We start from the raw sequence: 19,005 nt of genomic DNA, 5'->3' as shown, positions 1-19,005 counted from the left end.
CCCACAACCCTCGGGCCACTGAAGTAGAGCGTGCAAACTCAACCGCTATGCCACTGTGCCGGCCATGCAAGTTATTCTTAATAACTCATTTTAGGTTCTATATCTTCAGCCCTTCTAGAGAATCTGTAACCATTTACTATTTCCTTAAAATAGCTAGAATGGATTCTATTCTATTTAGCAAAGTCCTGACCATTACAGGCAGTTTGAGATTTATTTTATACACACCCAGTTAGTAGTTACATAATACTAACAAAATTATACTAAACCTGAATACTTTGGAGACATTTCTAAAATGCTGACCATGAGAGGAATAAAAGTGAAAAAGAAAATGAAGGGGCTAGCCCAGTGGCACAAGTGGTTAAGTGCGCATTCTCTGCTGCAGTGGCCCGGAGTTCGCAGGTTCGGATCCCGACGGCACACCGACACACTGCTTGTAGAGCCATGCTGTGGCAGTGGCCCATGTAAAGTAGAGGAAGATGGGCACAGATGTTAGTTCCAGGCCAATCTTCCTCAGCAAAAAGAGGAGAATTGGCATCAGATGTTAGCTCAGTGCTGATCTTCCTCACAAAAAAAGAAAAAGAAAATGAAAATTTTGCATTTGGTAGAAATGACATGAATTGGACACATTGCTTTATACAGCAATAGATTTATATAACATTCTATATCAAAGGTAATAAAAAATAAGAAAAATTAGGAAAGTTGAAATACTTTCATTTGTTTTAATTGATAAAACATTTTTTCTTAATTGGGTGTGTCAAATAGTTATTCTGAGCTTGAGAGATTGAATAAAATATTTTACCTGCTAAACTGATATGGAATAAAAAAACGAAAGAGAAGTGCTAAATGTTAAGGCATTCAAATGCAGTTAGAGACAAGACAGGCCTGAAGTCTGGACCGACTGAGTGATTTTCCTGGGGAACTGACATTCTTTTTATGCAATATCACTGTAAACACCAGAAATGTGCTATGGTTATTTTTCACTGGTTATTTGCTCAGTAGGATACAGATCACTAAGGAATATGTACGTTGTTACAGATTTATGGGGACTTGGGAAGCCATTCCTCTCTCTGTGTTTTCTCTTGCTTTATATAAAACACTATAAGTTGTCATATCATTTGTCAAGAACTGTGTATGTTGGTCTCTTTTTGTCATTCATATTACTCTCTCATTGTGTCAACCCAGCAGATGGATATATTTCAAACAGGCAAACTGTTAAAATTGTTTTCCAGTTGTAAGATAACAAATTTGAATTTAACATTTCTTAAAATTGATCAGTTTTCTATATCTACTACCATTTTTCTCTACTATTAACTTCTATTAAATATCTGCATTCTATTTGCACTTTCTGCTTCTTCCTTTGAATAAATTTGTACTCAACTCAAATCATGTTTCATTGGGGCCATTAACATTTATGATTCTCTTTAGTGTTTTACATTTCTTCAGTTATAACTGAACATTGTATTACACCTTAGAGATTATTTTCCCTTTATTATGCAGCTTTTTATTATTCAGTTATATATTTTTTCTTTTATCTATTCACAGGTCTAATACTTTTAGAGTTGCAGTCCTATATTCATATTGGTTTTTATTATGTGCACCTCTTTAAAATTATCTGTCAATCTATTTCCTGCTTTTAGGTTTCGGGTAGCATTGAAAGTGGATACACAACTCTTGACTCTGCTTGAAGAATTCTACCAGCTATGTTTGGACTTTAGACTCTCTATGTCTTCCCAGGTGCTGTGGACTGAATATTTGTGTCCCTGTCAAATTTTTATATTGAAACCTAATGCCTAATGTGATGGTGTTAGGAGATGGGGCCTTTGGGAGCTGATTAGATCATTATGGTGGAGTCCTCATTAATGGGATTAGTGTCCTTGTAAAAGAGACCTAAAGAGCTCCCTACCCCTTCAGCCAAGTGAGGGTACAGTGAAAAGACAGCCATCTAGGAGGTGGATCCTCATCAGACACCAAATCTGTCGGTGCTGTAATCTTGGATGTCTCAGTCTCCAGAAATGTGCAAGTTAAATATCTGTTGTTATAAGCTACCCAGTTTATGGTATTTTGTTATTGCAACCTGAACAGACTAAGACACCAGACAACCTAGAGTCTCTGAGGTGCATAGAGGAGATTGGGTCAGACTGATCCCTACAGTGCACCTCTTCAAGTACACTACAGCTCATAAAAATTTTTATATTGATGCATGCTGATGTTGTCCATTCATTTTAATGATTATATGTTATTCCATTTAATGAATATTCAAAAATAGAATTTCTTATCCAATATTGGTGTTTAAATTTCTTATTTTTACAAACAAAGCTTCAATGAATATTTTTGTACATGTCTGAATACCACGAGCAGGATTTTTCTCTATGGTATACACATAGAAGTGGAATCGCTAGGTTGTAAATTGTGTGCATCTTCAATTTTACTAGATTGTATGATTTCTCTTTAAAATGCTTATACCACTTTACGCTCACATAAGCAACATGTGTGTTTCTGTTTTCCTCTTGTTCTCACTAGGACTTCGTATCAGAGTTTAGAATCTGAAGGGTTTGGTCAATCTCACTTTTGTTTTAATTTGTACTTCTCCAATGCAATTGATAATCTTTTCATGTCTGTTGGTAATTCAGACTTATTTCTATAAAATGTCTACTCGTCTTTTGCCTTTTTTTCCTATTATTCTTTTTTTCCTATTAATATGAAGAAATTCTTTATATATTCTAGATATTATTTCTCTGGTAGTGGTTTTTTTTTTTTTTCTATTGCAAATACCTTCTTCAAAACTGTGGCTTAACATTATACTTTGTTTTTGATATCTTTTATAATACATTTTTATTACAAAATATCATAGTTTATGACTTGTAGACTATGTATCTCAATAAGGAAATCATTTTCTGTCCCAAATTCATACAGACATGTTTTTTTCCCTAAGCATTTTAAAGTTTAGCTTTCCAAACTTTAATCCACATGGAAATTATCATTTTGTACATGATATGAAAAAATGATCTGGTTTTACTTGTTTTTAAACCAGATAACCATTTGTCTTCGACCAATTATTTCATAATACCTCTTTTTCCTACTGATTTAGTGTCACTTCTGTTTTATTCCAAGTGTGAATGTTTTCTATATGTATAAGGGATATACCTTTTCAGTTTGTTAAAATTTTATTTAGGATATTTGCACCTAAGTTTATAAGTGTGATTGGCATGTAATTTTTTATAATTTTTTATTTATTTATTTATGTTTCCCCCAAAGCCCCAGTAGATAGTTGTATGTCATAGAGGCACATCCTTCTAGTTGCTGTATGCGGACGTGGCCTCAGCATGGCCGGAGAAGCGGTGCGTCGGTATGCGCCCAGGATCCGAACCTGGGCCGCCAGCAGCTGAGCGCGCGCACTTAACAACTAAGCCACAGGGCCGGCCCAGCATGTAATTTTTAAAACTAAAACTGTTTTTGTCTGTTTTTTGTTTATTTGTTTTTTGCTGTGATGGCTACAGATCTAGACATAATTTTAAATCAAAGAGATAAGGACCAAATTTTAGGGATGGCAGAGCGGTGATCTGGAGCAGAGCCACCCCACAGCCCTGACTTGCTTGAATGTTACATGAGAGAGCAGTCAAGTTCTACTTTACTTGAACTCTATTTGGAGAATCTTTTCTATTTTTGGCTAAAAACCTAATCCTAAATGATACTTAGATATATTCTATATTTTCATGAGCTGACTTTGGTATTTTGAATTTTTATGTAAAACTTATATTCATTTTTAAAGTTTCCAATTCATCGCAGTGGGGTTGTTCATAATAATCTCTTATGATCTTTAAAAATCTCTACTCTATAGTTACATGCCATTTTGCATACCTCATTTTATTTGTGCCTTTGTCTTTTTTTCCTTACCCAGTTTTGGTTTTGTATTTGTCTTTTAAATAATCTTTATCGATCATTTTTGTTGGTTCTTTGTTACATAAGGTATCGTTGCTAATTTCTATTCTCAGGAATGGATTCTATAGCATAGGAAGCTTTATTATTATAGGTGTAAAAGCACATAACCCAGAATATTTTTAAGGAGGCAAGTCATTGATAACTTGCTCTATTTCTTGTGTAGTTATTAGACTTCAGTTTTCCACAGCTTTGGTTTGGGTAATTGATTCATTTTCAAAAAAATATGAACTTTTTATTTATTAACTATAATTATAAACATTATTCTTATTTAAAAATCCTGTATATTGTTATAGTTCCATTCTCATTTCCAATTTTGTTTTCATTTTGTTTCTATTTTTTACTATGTGTCCTAGAGATTTGTCTGTTTTCCTGGTTTTCAAAAATCATTTCTAGCTTTTATTGACACAATATATTATTTTTTAAATACCATCTTATTAATTTTTCAATCACTTTACAATCTCTTATTTATATTTTGTCCTGTTTGTTGTTATTATTATTATTGTTGTTATTGTTATATAACACTTTCAAAGATTATTTGAAACATTTTCGTAAGTGTTTAAATTATTAGAGGAATATAGACTTTAGCAGAGGAAAAGGACAACTTTTCTATGGATTTTCCCACGGAGATAAGTTTTCATCATGTCCTTTATTTAGTAACTATTTAAATGGCTTTTGCAGAATGTTTGGGTCCTATTTCTATAAAAACTCCCCCCCACATATCTCTGATTAGATGAAAATCATGTAATTTTACTAAGAGATCTGCTTGGGGACAGATTGCAGTAATATTCAAGAACTGATGAATGCATTAGATGTATTGGATCCCTGAGCCTGTGAGAGATAATAATGAATCAGAATCTTGCAGTAGAACCCTGAGTCTTTATTTTAGCACATTTTCTCAGGTTGTTCTGATACACAGCCAGCTATCCTTCCCACTGCCTTGAAACAGCAAAGTGTTTTGCTTGTAATAGGTAGACATTTACGTGGGATAAATGGAGTTTAACTATCTCCTAACCATATGCAAAATGGAGTTTTTTGAAAAAAAGTTTCATTCTCTAAGGCATTAAATGAAGTCCTAAAAGATTCAGATTTTTGCTTCATTACATTACCTGGTAACAAATATCTGGTAAACTCTTGTCTAGTCACAGAAAGAAAATACGGCTTCTGAGCATATTCAGTTAATTTGTAAACATAATACATTTTAAATATATAAAAAGGAAAAATTTTTTGGTATATTTGATAAATTTTAGATGTCTCAATTTTCAAGTCCCTTTTCAAAGATGATTTTGGCTTCATTAGCAATGTGCTGGTTGTAACTACAGGAGTGTAAGATTTGAATGACATTTGTGAAGATCATTCATTTTCTGCCAGACTCTTAGTAATCCATGCTTATTTTCAGTGGCCAATTATCTCCATCTCAGAGTCCTACAGAAACGATGTACTTATTCTCAAGGGATGGGCGTCACTTCCAGTTGATCATACTAATGAGATTTGACATGGTGGCGAGCAGCCTTTGCTCCTGTTGGCAGAGATAGCCCTGCTGATTAAATGTCCTTCAGAGGCACTCCATAAATTAAGCCACACATTGGTGCTACTGATCATTACAGCTCTTGTTCTCTCACACTAATTCCGTGATGCTGCGGAAGTCAAATACATTTTGTATTTTTCAATTTCCTTATTTCTATGATGCAGAATTTCGGAGAAGAATATGAAAATCATATATAATACACTTGAAATTGCATTAACATTTAAAAATCCAAGCTTTGCTCTGTGATCTAGTGAGCATTTATCATGTATTTGATGAGCTGGCATCTTTGGAGCACCTCTCCAATGGGACACAATGAGTCCCTTGTTCTCAAGTTAGAAATGAGAACTTTAGCCTTCCTTTCAGCCTTTCCATTGTCTACATGACCTTTGTTCTGTCAATCAAAAGTTGTGTGAGACTTTCTATCTGGAAGTAAGCAATGGGGGAAGTGGGTATGGTGCAGAATCTATCTTTTGGTAGGGATGGTGGTAGATTTTGGGGCAGTCTGTATCCAACCTCAAAGGTGTGAGCTGCAATTCTTGTGCTCAGCAGCAGTGGCAATGATGTTCTCACTGAAGCAACCTCCACGTTGTGGTTGGTGTACTGGTCCAAGCTGCTCCAACTAACTCTGGAGCTTTCGTAGAGAGCCTCTGAGCTTCCTAATATCCTTTCATCAATTATTAAACATTATTTAGAACAGATTCTCATCTCTGCAATGAAGAACTCTGAACTTGCACAATCTTTCACACTTGCTAACCACATTCCAGACATTTTGATTTTCTTGCTGTCTTTTCAAAAATGCCATTTTGTCCCCACCTCATGGCTCTTTGTTTGATGTTCCTTCTACCTCAAATACAGACATTCTCAGAGTGGGCTCTTCTCATCTTCAGATCTCTGCTCTAACGTCAGCCTTTCAAAGAAGCCATCCTTACCATTCCTTTCTTCTCCTATCCAGTGATCTTGATCACGTTCCTCGTTTAGATGATTTGTTTGTTTATGTATTTTCATGTCTTCCTCACAGCGTGAGGATAGGACCCTTTTTTGTTTTGTTTACTGAAGTATTCTCAGAATCTGGAATAGAGCCTGGCAAATAGTTGACATTCACTCTTTATGAATGAGTGAACAAATATGCCTAATGTATTGTTTCACTTTCAAGAGCTTTTTGAGGATAGTATTAAGAATCATAGATCTGTATTTTGGCCTAGTAGGAGAGTTAAGAAACTCAAAGGAGAATTGAGCTAGATGTAGAAAGAGAGAATATGGAGAAAAGTGAGTATTTTTCAAAAGGAAAAATGGTGAAGCAAAGGATAAAACCAAAATATACTAATTTGAGGAGGTTATCAAATGTGCATTCCTAGCAACTGTGTACTCAGAACCTCATAAGGAACTGCAGGGGATAAAAGAAAACCTAAGATGCCTCTGCCATTTTAATGGAGTAGTTAGGGAAGAAGAAGGAAAGTTTATGGAAACGGAAAAGGAAGAGATAGAAAAATGTGAGTTATGCAGTCCTGACACTGTTGGAAATAAGCTTCCCTAAGAGCTTACATTGCTCTGAGTGAAAAATCTGAAGCCATTCTTTGGGCATAAGTTCTTTATAAACAGAAATCATTGTTTAGGATTTGTGTTCTAAAGTTCATTCCTGTAAAACAGATGATGAAACACTAATAATTTTTGAAAGGAAATGAATCTCTGTAAACTTTAATATGTAACAGCAGAATACTAGGTAATTCCTAATACTGACAAACTTGCAAATTATATCACTTCAATCACTTTTCTAATTAGTGGGCAGACATGTTGAAACACTATGATTGTTCAGATTTTAATTGTCATACAGTGTTGTCTACAGTTACTCCATATGTTCCAATAAAAAAAAATGGACAATTATGCCAAGAAAGCAACTATATTTTTGATGATCATGGCTAATTGAGTAACTGGACATGATTCAATTCTATTACTTATCCAGTGAGAACATAATTATGATCACATTTGCCACTATCCTATGAGCATGTTTATTTCTCTTCTCTACAAAAGATTTTAGTGTGTAATGTAAATAAGTAAAGTTTCTCTCTCAAGGGGAAGTACAGGTTACATTTTATTTCACTTAAAAGATATTCAGAAATAATTGTAATATGCTAAGTGAATACGTATATACGTAATAGAATTTATACAGCGTGTCATAAAAATAACAGTGGGCATTTAATGAGCTTGTATTTTGTGTGGGGAACTCTTACTAGGGCTTTACATATATTAACATATTTAATCCTCGCAACTGTCTTATGAGATAGGTTCTTTATTATTATACATGTATAACATTTCCTTGCTATACATGAAAAAAGTAATTTTTAGGAAGATCAAATGACTTATTCAAGTTTAAACAATGACTGAGTGGCAGGGGCAAGATTTTCACCCAGGAAGCCTGCCACCAAGTCTCTGTCCTTAACCACTGGGCAATACTGCCTTGGTGGTGAGAACAATCAGGGGTTTGAGTTAATGCAGCTCAAATTTAGGATCAAATTCCAGTACTGAATATGACTTGGAGAATATTCCTCCACCTCTCTCAAATCTAAAATCTTGATCTGTAATAAATAACTAGATAATAAATTAAGTTAATAAATGAAAATGCAAAACTAATCCATAATAATACCTACTCCAAAGGGTTGTCATGTTGCTTGAAAATAACGTCACATGTAAAAGCACCTAGCATACTAGTCAGGATACACTATGTCCTTGGTTAGTAGTAGTACTTTTCGTCCCGTGTTAGAAAAATTTATGTCTAAACCAGAAACACTTTCTCTTGCTATTTTCTCCATTTTGCAATTTGAAGGGGAGAGGACCGCTGTGGGGCCATCACCCCCTCTCCTGGCCCTGACACACACCAGAGGGGATGCAGTCGTTGGGCTAGTGCATGCAGGGGGAAATGTTTCCTCCTATTCTAGAAGCCTTAACAGCATTACTTCCAATGTTGTGATTTGCCTCTGTCATTGTAAATGTTCACTTCTTTTCCGCTTGGCTGATTTTCAAATGTAATATTTAAAAAGAAGAACGCCTCCTGCTAGGTTTCCCTGTTTCTTACCATTATTGCTGTTGCATGTAATTACCTGCCTCCAAGAGGCCAACAAAATGGAGTCTTTCCTTCTTTCTTTCTTTTTCTTTCCTCCTTTCTTTCTTCCTTCCTTTCTTCTTTCCTAGTTTCCTTCTGTCTTTTTTCTTTCTTTCATTTTTTTCTTTGTGCATAATTTTCTTGTAATTTATTGATTTCAGGCTTCTAGATGATGGCAATAAATTTTCTAATGTAAAAGTAAAATTCTTAAAGAACTATCATTTTATCATTCTCAGAAATGCACAGAAAGCCTCCAGTTGCGGATTCCTTTAGTTTAACAAATAAAATCATTTGAAACCTCCCCATAGCGATGTTTTCCTTTCTGATTCATATTATTGGAACTAATCTGTAGAACTGAAAATATTTCCCCAAATCAAGATTTATAATACTTATGAAAAATGACTCTGAAGCGTTAGATTTGATAACCCTATAGTCTTAGATTGTCATTCTTTTCCAGATGCTACTGATTACTGTGGCTTACTCCCATTTTTAATACTCAAATGTAGATCATGTAATTAAAAATACTATTAACAGCTGACCACACCACATTATTGAGATCAGAAACTGAGGCCATTTAAATAAATCTAACATTAATAAAGACTGGCCTATGTGGGTTCTAGTGTGAGATCAAGTAGTGTATCTCATATTTCCTATAATTTCTAGTGAGATGTCTGAGGCTTGAATTGTCTAGAAACAGTAGCCTTTTTATACGCAGGTAGAGTCAGTGTCTCCTATGTGGTGTGACATGAGGACCAAGAAACACTTCCTGACCCTTTTCTCAAGTTACCTTACATTCTTGCATTGCTCATTTCCCTTTATCACATTTCCTTAACCAACCAAGAAAAGTATATTTGTATTAACAAATACGTTGTTGATCTACAAATAGGATTAAATAAGTTACTAGCCAGGTATGGCATGTTATGAGTTATTTTGGTGAGAAAATATTATTTCTTAATACATGGTTGATAACATATGCTCTAGCGAAAAAGAGGAGAGTTAAAAGCAAGTGGAGATTTTGGAGCCCGGGATGCTATACTGTGAAAAGAGCTCATAGAAACAGAAGAACAATGAGAATACTGGGGTATTGACAAGACAAGGGGGCAACACGTGGTAGAAGAAGGTTAAAAGGAGAATTAGCTACATATGTGTCTGATTTTATTCCTGGACTGTCTATTCTGTTTCATACATTTATTTTTGTATCCTTTGGCCAATATCACACTGTCAGAATACTGCAGAGTAAAATAAGTCCTGAAATTAGGTAATGTAAGGCCTGTAACAGATATTTATGTCGTCAATTATCTGGTAAAGTGTTTTGCCTTTTTTACTGGACCCTTGTCTTTCTACTGTTGATTTCTATTAGTTTTCTATATATTCTAGACAAAAATTCTTTGTTATACAAATTGCAAATATCTTATTCATATTGCTTGCATATTCATTTTTTTAAATGACATCCTTGGATAAAGATAATATTTTCTTTGACAAAATCCAATTTATCAATTTTGTTCTTTTCTGGTTAGTGCTTTTTGTGTCTACCGAAAAAATCTTTGCATCCCTTAATGGCTTGAAGATATTCTCCTGTGCTTCCTTTAGACACTTCATTGTTTCAGCTTTTGCATTTAGACCTATGATCCATCTTGAATCAGGTATTTACTGAAGAGAAATGAAAACATATGTCAACATAAAATCTTTAACAAGAATATGCATAGCAACCTTATTCATAATAATCCTACAATGGAAACCAAATTACTATGAAGAAGAAATGGAAAAACAAATTATATTTTATTCACACAATGGAATACTACCGAGCAATAAAAAGAAATGAACTCCTTATATACTCACAACTGGGATGAATCTCATAAGCATTATCTTGTACAAAAGAAGCCAGACACAAAAGAATAAATTCCTATGAATCCATGTATATGAAGTACAAGAACAAACAGAATTATTTTAAGGTAACAGAAATCATAAAGTGGTTAACCCTGCTCCCGAGGTGGTGATAGGGCAGGTTCTTACTGACTGATAATGAGCAGAAGGAACTTTCTGGGATCATGGAAATGATTATATCTTGTTTTGGATGGTGGTTACACAGTGTAGAAATTATCAAAACCTAAAAAATGAGTACTTGTAATCTGTACATTTTATTTTAAGTACCTTGTACGTCAATAGTTTTTTTAAAAAAATAGGTTAGAAAAACATAATGGAATTTTATCAATGCAATCAAATATTAACAGTCATTTCATAAACAATGTGAATGTGCCTCTTAGGCTTGTACTGTCTACAAACTGTGGCTGTGTTCAGTAGCCATGGCAACATACACACAAATAATAGGAGCAGCATTACCCTGACTTCATGTAATGTACAAGTAGCCGTTTAACAGCCGATATTTTTTGCATGCTTATTTTGTTTTAAACTCTTTGCCGATATTATTTCAGTTAATTCATCATTAGAAGTCAGCAGTAAATTTCATTATCAACTGAGTATGCTGCTTTTCTTTTTCCCTTGCTAATGAGGTTAGTAACGTGAACCTATGACTATAAAAAGGTGAAAATTCATCAAAAGCCAACATGTTTCTGAGGAGATAGTAAAGAAGCAAAATATTCCTAAATTAGCAAAGTGTTACTGTCAGATTGTTTTAATGCCCAGGACTAGCTCTAGGAAGAAGTTTTAATAAAGAAGTTTATCTACAACATCCCATGAATCCTTCTTATTTTTATAAAAATCACATCACTTTCACTGCTGTCCAAAATACAACATTTCACCTCATGGGTCTTACCCTCCCTGAAGTACCTAGAGCTTCCTCTTGTGTTCAGTACATGTTTGCTCTGTTTCTGTGCACATTGCTTGTACTAAATCTTTTATTTCTCACAGTAAGCTTGTGTGGTAAGTACATTTATTTCTTCATTTAATGTAAGATGAAACGGAGACACAAATGTTAAATAACTTCCCTGAAACCACACAGCTTATAAATAAAAGATTCAGCATTAGAGTCAATGCCATTTGATGTCGGAGGCTGCACCTTTGATCCCCACACTCTGGGCCTATTTCATATGTCCCTTCGTCATTATACTATTTGCCTCTAAAACATATGGGCTTAATATGGAAATTGCTCCTTATTACACTTGCGTTTCTTCAAAAGTGCACTCTTGGGGCCGGCCCTGTGGCTTAGCGGTTAAGTGCGCGAGCTCCGCTGCTGGCGGCCCGGGTCGGATCCCGGGCACTCACCGACGCACCGCTTCTCCGGCCATGCTGAGGCTATGTCCCACATACAGCAATTAGAAGGATGTGCAGCTATGACATACAACTATCTACTGGGGCTTTGGGGAGAAAAAAAGAAAAGGAGGAGGATTGGCAATAGATGTTAGCTCAGAGCCGGTATTCCTCAGCAAAAAGAGGAGGATTAGCATAGATGTTAGCTCAGGGTTGATCTTCCTCAAAAAAAAAAAAAAGTGCACTCTTAAGCCACAGAAATAAAAGGTAACACTCAGCCACTGACCAGCTAGTAGAAGAGGTGGTTTTATTCATCATCCAGCCCCTGTACTACAAATTATTCATAGGTAACCATTTTCTGTAGCCATTAATTCAACAAGTATTTACTAAGCACTTACTCTATACTGGAGACTTAAGTTGACCCTGAGAGTTCAGATGCTATAGAAGGACACTCCTGGAAAACACCCTTAAATTTCAGAAATTTCAGGAGGGGTAATCTTCTCTAATGCCCCGTTAGTAGCGCTGCTGCTCTCCTGGAAACAACTCTTTTTTTTTTTTTTTTTGTGAGGAGATCAGCCCTGAGCTAACATCCGCCAATCCTCCTCTTTTTTTGCTGAGGAAGACGGCCCTGGGCTAACATTGGTGCCCATCTTCCTCCACTCTATATGGGACGCCGCCACAGCACGGCTTACCAAGCAGTGCGCCGGTGCGCGCCCGGGATCCGAACCAGCGAACCCCGGGCCGCCGCAGCGGAGCGCGCGCACTTAACCGCTTGCGCCACCGGGCCGGCCCCGAAACAACTCGTTTTTGTTACCTTAAAAATTGGTGCAGCCAATCCCATCTTCCACCAATTAGAATTCCAAGCCACAAAGACTGCAAAACAGAGTCACCTGTGGCTTAGAATGGGATGTGAAATGAAAAGGTCAAAGTACTTTCTGCAAGCATTCTGATGTGTATTAGTTTCCCATTGCTGCTGTAAAAAACTACCACAAATTAACTGGCTTAAAAAAACCAATTTATTGTTTGACCGTTCTGGAGGGCCAAAGTCTGAAATGGGTTTCACTAAGTTAAAATCAAGGTGTTGGCAGAGCTGCATTCTTTCTGGAAGCTCTAGGAGAGAATCTATTCACTTACCTTTTCCAGCTTCTGCAGGCTGCCTGCTCTCTTGGCTCATGGATTCTTCTCCATTTAAAAGCTAGCAGCATTTTCAAATTTATCTCTGACTCTGACCTTCCTGCCTCCTTTTCACTTATAAGGACCCCTGTGATTTCACTGGATCCACCTGGATAATTCAGGATAATCTCGCCATCTCAAGAGCCTTAATTTAATCACAGCTGCAAAGTCATTTTTGCCGTGCAAGGTAGCATATTTATAGGTTCTAGGGATTAGAATATGGAAATCTTAGAGGGAACATTTCTTGCCTACTGCATTATATGAAAATTTTCTGAGAGTTATGTATTCCATAAAAACTATCTAGGTTGGAAATGTAACTATCCATAAAATTATATATTTAGTACCCATGATATGTTATTTTCTAAAGTAAATTACTTTTTAAACTCCTCCAAAAATATCTCAGAAGGAAAAATATTCTGAAAACATTTTTAATTGGCACAGAATATCTAGATAATAGACATATATTTTTAAAAGCCCCTCTTCTGTCTCTCCCTCCCCTTCTTCCTCTCCCTCTCTCTCTTCCTCTCTGGCATTCTGGCTCTCTCTCCTTCAATTCCATCCTCTTTCACACACACACATTCACGCACACACAGCAAAATCTTCTCTACTTACTACTAACAGCAAATACACAGTGATAAAGAAAATATCGAGTTCAGAAATATATTTTTGCTTGATCTTAAATAGAAAGCACTCATACAGGGAGAAAAATATTTAAAATATCCAAGGGATTGCTTGAGGGGTGTGAAATATCCTTCCCAAGAGAAATAGGCTCATGGTTTAAGCTCAATTTATGGGAGGAATTTGATGGGTTGGCTCACTCCTCTGCTGCCTTTGAGGCATATTGCAATGTGCTGGACTTGGCAGATGAGTCAGAAGGCAAAATTCACATAGAACTTGCTTCTGAGAGGAAAAAAAATCCCTCTTTAAGGGGTGCTTTGGGAGAGTTCCCTGAGCTAAAACCTTGGTAGACATTGGATTCAGGATCATTAACCACCCAAGATAACACAGTCCATGGGAGGTAGTGTTCCTTCCATGTGTGGGTTGCAAATGGGAGTAGCTGTTTACAAAAGCTGCAGTTAAATAAGAACAAAGTTAAGTAGTGATGAGTCAACTATGCAAGCCTCTTTCTCTAAAATGCAAGGACAAATGAAATAACATCAATTTCCAAATTTGAAAAGTACTCAAAATATACATATATACAATTCAAAAAATTGTGGATGAATTATTTAGATGATTAGCAGACAGAATGATAGGATTAGATTTCCAAATCTACTCCTTAGTAGTTGGGTGACATTGCTTAATAAATTACGTAACTTCACTGTGTTTCAGTTTCTTTACTTTTAAAATGGGGATAAAAGCATTTGCCTAGCCTGCTACAATAACCTGAAAGACTACTTGGGAAAGCAATTGGTATACTCTCAAGTAATAAAATTCTGTACCAGCTTTATTAAATATTCATACTTACAAAGTATTTATTACAATGCCTGACACATGAGTTTATTATTACAAAATGTTAATTCAAGATATAAAATAGATAGTAACAAATGAAGCTGCAGAGTTTTAGTCTTCTTTGTTAACTTTAGTATAATTGGTATCCACTGACAGTGCGCAATTCAATGCTTTGTAACAGGGGTCTATACTTGTAAAACCACTCTCCCAAGATAAAGAACATTGCTATTACTCTTAAAATTTCCCCGTGCCTCTTAGCAGTATCACTATAGATTCGTTTTAAATTTTTAGAATTCTATATAAATGGAATCGTAAAGTATACACTCTCCTGTCTTACTCCTTTCACTCAATATGACATTTCTAACTTCTTTCATTCAGCATAACATTGTTGCATGTTTCATTAGTTTGTTCCCTTTTATAGCTTCATAGTATTCCATTGCACTGAATATTATATTATGCTTATCCATTTTCCTGTTGATCAACATTTGAGTTGCTTTCAGTTTTTAGGTGTTATAAATATAGTTGCTGTGAGCACTTTTATATGTCTTTACGTGAACATAAGTTTTCACTTCTCTTGCATAAATACCTAGGTGTGAAATTAATGGGTCATCTATAAATGTATGTTTACCTATATGAGAAACTGCCAAACTATTTTGCAAAGTGGTTGTATCATTTTACTTCCCCATCAACAATGTAGTTGTTCCCTATAATTGACAACACTCATTCTCACAATTTTTAATTGTAGCCATTTGTGTATGGCGTATCTGAGATAAACCTGGGATCCATGACAGTATATTGCTCTTTTTATATATGACTAGATTCTATTTGCAAATAGTTTTTAAAGAATCTTTGTTTGTGTGCTCAAGAAGGATATTGGCCTGTAGTATTCTTTTCCTGTAGTCATTTTCTTTTTTTATCAGATAGAGAAGGAGAGAAGGAATATTCATAGAAATAAAAAGGATCCAGGATTGTGCAATATATTATCATAAAATTACCACATTGCAAAAAGTTTCTATGTGCCTTTCTCACTAGATTTAACAGACCTCAAGATTAGAATTCTCTTACTCATCTCATAGCTTAGTAGAACGTCTTGTTACCATTTGTAGACTAGGTTATTATTTGGTACATATAAACTTCTACCTCGTCCATATAAAGGGTATACCTTCCTACCCCTTGTTATTAGGCTTGGTCATATGATTTGCCTTGTCAACAGAATATGGAGGATGTTATGGGAATCTAGGCCAGTTTTAAGGCTAGGCTTTAAGAAGCATTGTATTTTTCTGCTTGGTTATTTGAATGTTTTCAACCTCTGCCTTGGGAGAAGAACAAGCCTTAGATAGCTGCTACTCCTCCAGCCTAAGCCCAAAATGAGACACAGAGGAACCGACCTGAATTCAACTTGCATCCCCCAGCAGAGCTGTCCCAGATAACATGAAGACTTGTGAATAAGGTGTATTGCTATGCGCCACTAATATTTTTGTGGTTGCTTGTGTGAATAAAACCTGACATATACTTACATACACTTAAAAATGAATGGATATAGAGATGGAGGTTCTGATTATGGTTATGACTGAGTAGCTCCCATTGAAACAACCCTCCCACAGACAACTTTAATCTGTGGACGATATATAAAAAGAACAATTGCCTGGAGTACTGGAGAGCAATCAAAAGCAAGAAGGTACTGGAGGTGGGAGGGTCAGAACTTGGAATAAAGGAATAGCATATAGTGAATTTTCTGGATTTTTTGGGGGGCTTTTGGCTTAGGACTAGACAGTAGTCAGTGCCATGTGGAGCGACTAGAATCCAGATAAGGAGAACAAGAAGAGAGAGTGAAAGGCAACTATCACACCCGGTAAATGAAGAAGAGTATCTCAGAAGGAGAGAGCTGGAGGAGAGTTTCCCAGTTTCTGTGCATGAATGCTACCCAAATCTACGATTGATCCCCGAACACTAAGTGTGCAGAGCATTTATAAGAATCTCACCTAGTAAAAGAATTGAACCGAGGTTTCATAGTCTGAGCTTGAGAATGACTGTCTTAACTACTTGCTAATACCAAAATCAATACTCCTCAGAAGAATATAAAGGAATTAAGAATCTCTAAAACATATCATTTATAAGGTTTTAGGTAGAATAAAAAAATCACTAAACATATGAAAAGACTGAAAAATCTGATCTAACATCAAGAGAAGAGGTGATCAATGCAGATTGACCCAGATGTTGGAATTAGCACAGAAGAATGTTAAAGCAGCTGTTTTAACTAACTTTACTCAAGGACATAAAGTAAAATATGCTCATAATAAATGAAAAGATATGAAATTTTAGTCAAGAAATAAAATCTTTTTTAAAAAGCTGAATGAAAATTCCAGAAGTGAAAGTATAATATCTGAATATATGTATACACACATACACACACACACACACTGGCTGGGTTTATTAGCAGATTGGAAAATAGAAAAGAAAGAGTGAAATTGAAGATTGGTGAGTAGAATTAGAAAAGAGAAAAAAGAAATTAAAGAGATATGAAAAGAACCTAAGAAAATGGTGGGACAATATCATAAACTCTAGCATATGTGTAATTAGGATGCCAAGAAAAGGAAGGCGTGAGAAGAAAAAATATTTGAAGAAATAATGGCTGAAAAGTTTCCTAATTTGATGAAAGACATAAATATTTATGTTTTAAAAGTTCAGCAAACTACAAGTAGGGCAATAGCAAAGAAGAACCACATCATATTTAAATTGTTGAAAACCAAAAACAATGAGAAAATTCTGATAACAACCATAGAAAATGGTATGTTACACTCAGGGGAACCATTATTTGAAATACCACTGACTTTGCATCAGAAACAATGGAGGCCAGAAGATAGTGAAAAATAACTTTAAAATACTGAAACAAAGAAACTGTCAAGCCAGAATTCTATATCCAGCAAAAATATCTTCCAAGAATGAAAGCATAATGACAATGATTTCAGAAAAAAGAAAACTAAGAAATTTGTGTCCAGCAGACCTACACTAAAGAAATGCAAAAGGAAGTAATTTAGACTGAGGGATAATTATAAAAGATAGAAACTTGAAGAATGAAGAACATTGGAAATGATTATTTGAGAGGCTTATATAGAACAACAACAATAAAAGCAATGAATTTAAAAAGTCCAGATTAAAAAAAATGTTTTCAATTAAAAAAAAAGTTTTTTAAGTCCAGTAGAGGATTTAACCTTGGATGGAATGATGAATAATCTTCTGTGAAATGGAAAAATATGAAGATATGGAGAAAAATATGTAAAAATAAAAACAGAATAACAAATCCTAATTTAAAGTAAAAATGTAGCTATCAAGACAAATATAATCAAGTCCTGTAATTCATGGAAATTATGTTCTATAAGATTTCCATAAACATTGAATTAGGAAATACAGAACCTCTGCTCCTAGGAGAATACAGAATTGGGTTCCTACAAGCCTCTGGTCACAACATTTTCATCAACCAATCAATATATAACTTTGTTTTATGTTTGCTTCTGTTTAAAGACACCCTATTTAATATATATTTCTTATGAATAATTCATTACACAGCTTTTGAATGATTTAAAGCCAGGGACTTTGGAGGCCAATTGCATTGTATAGGTTCGTTTGCCAATGTCCTTGTAAAACAAGCCAGTATCCAGTCTCATCAGCATTGAAAGCCTACTCTTCCACATAACCCCTTTAAACTTAGCAAGTAATTTACAAGTTTTCCACAGCCCCTTAATCTGCAGGATTCTCCTTTGAAGCATGTGAGCCAGACAGCAGTCGCCAAGGAGAATTTAACATTTTCCTGACTATGGGTAACGTGACCATAAATTTCTTTTCATTTCAGCCTTTCACCAATGCTGTTTACTACGTTTTTTTTAAAATAAATTGGTTTTCATCTCATAAACACACAAAGGTAGTGCTTTTCCATCTTTTCCATAGCATTATCATGCACTATAGATCTTGCTTGAGCTCTTTCCAGAGTGGCCTCACGTACAGATTGGCAAATTTCCTCTTCTTTCTTCTTGGTTGTAGCGTATCATTAATTCATTACCATTGAACTCACAGCCAGCAGCACTGTAACTCATGCCTGAATGAAGCTTATCTAACACACATGTTTTCTCCATAAGGCATGATATAGCCTTTTTGTGCTTAGGAACACTAGACAGTGTTTAAGCACTATGATGGAGGCCATTTTAAATAGCTCAATCACCAAAAAAAAGCATAAAAACGAGACAAGCATGGCAATAGATAGACCATGAAAAGGGCACTTATTTACAGCGGGAAAGCTGAAACAAGAAGGCAGAGCATCAACTTGTTAGAGCCTGGTTGAGAACATCGGTGACTCACATTTTTTGCCACTCCGCACTAGTCCACAAATTACTGAAAGCACTATGTGTATTGATTTGTGGGTTACAAATAAATTTTAGCAAGAAGGTAAATTCACAATTATGGAATCCCAGAGTAATGAGGAGGGTTGACTGTTCTTGTATTTGCTTCTCAAAATTTCTCTCCTTGTTGACAAATCTATATTGGAAGACAATTTATAATCCAAACTGGTGAGGAAATACAAAGTGAATTATTTAGATGAATTCACGGTTAGTGGGATAGC

Source organism: Diceros bicornis, chromosome 11 (genome assembly GCF_020826845.1).
Source record: "Diceros bicornis minor isolate mBicDic1 chromosome 11, mDicBic1.mat.cur, whole genome shotgun sequence".
Taxonomy (NCBI): domain Eukaryota; kingdom Metazoa; phylum Chordata; class Mammalia; order Perissodactyla; family Rhinocerotidae; genus Diceros; species Diceros bicornis.
The sequence above is the reverse complement of the archived record's forward strand: the minus strand, read 5'-3'. Positions refer to the sequence as shown.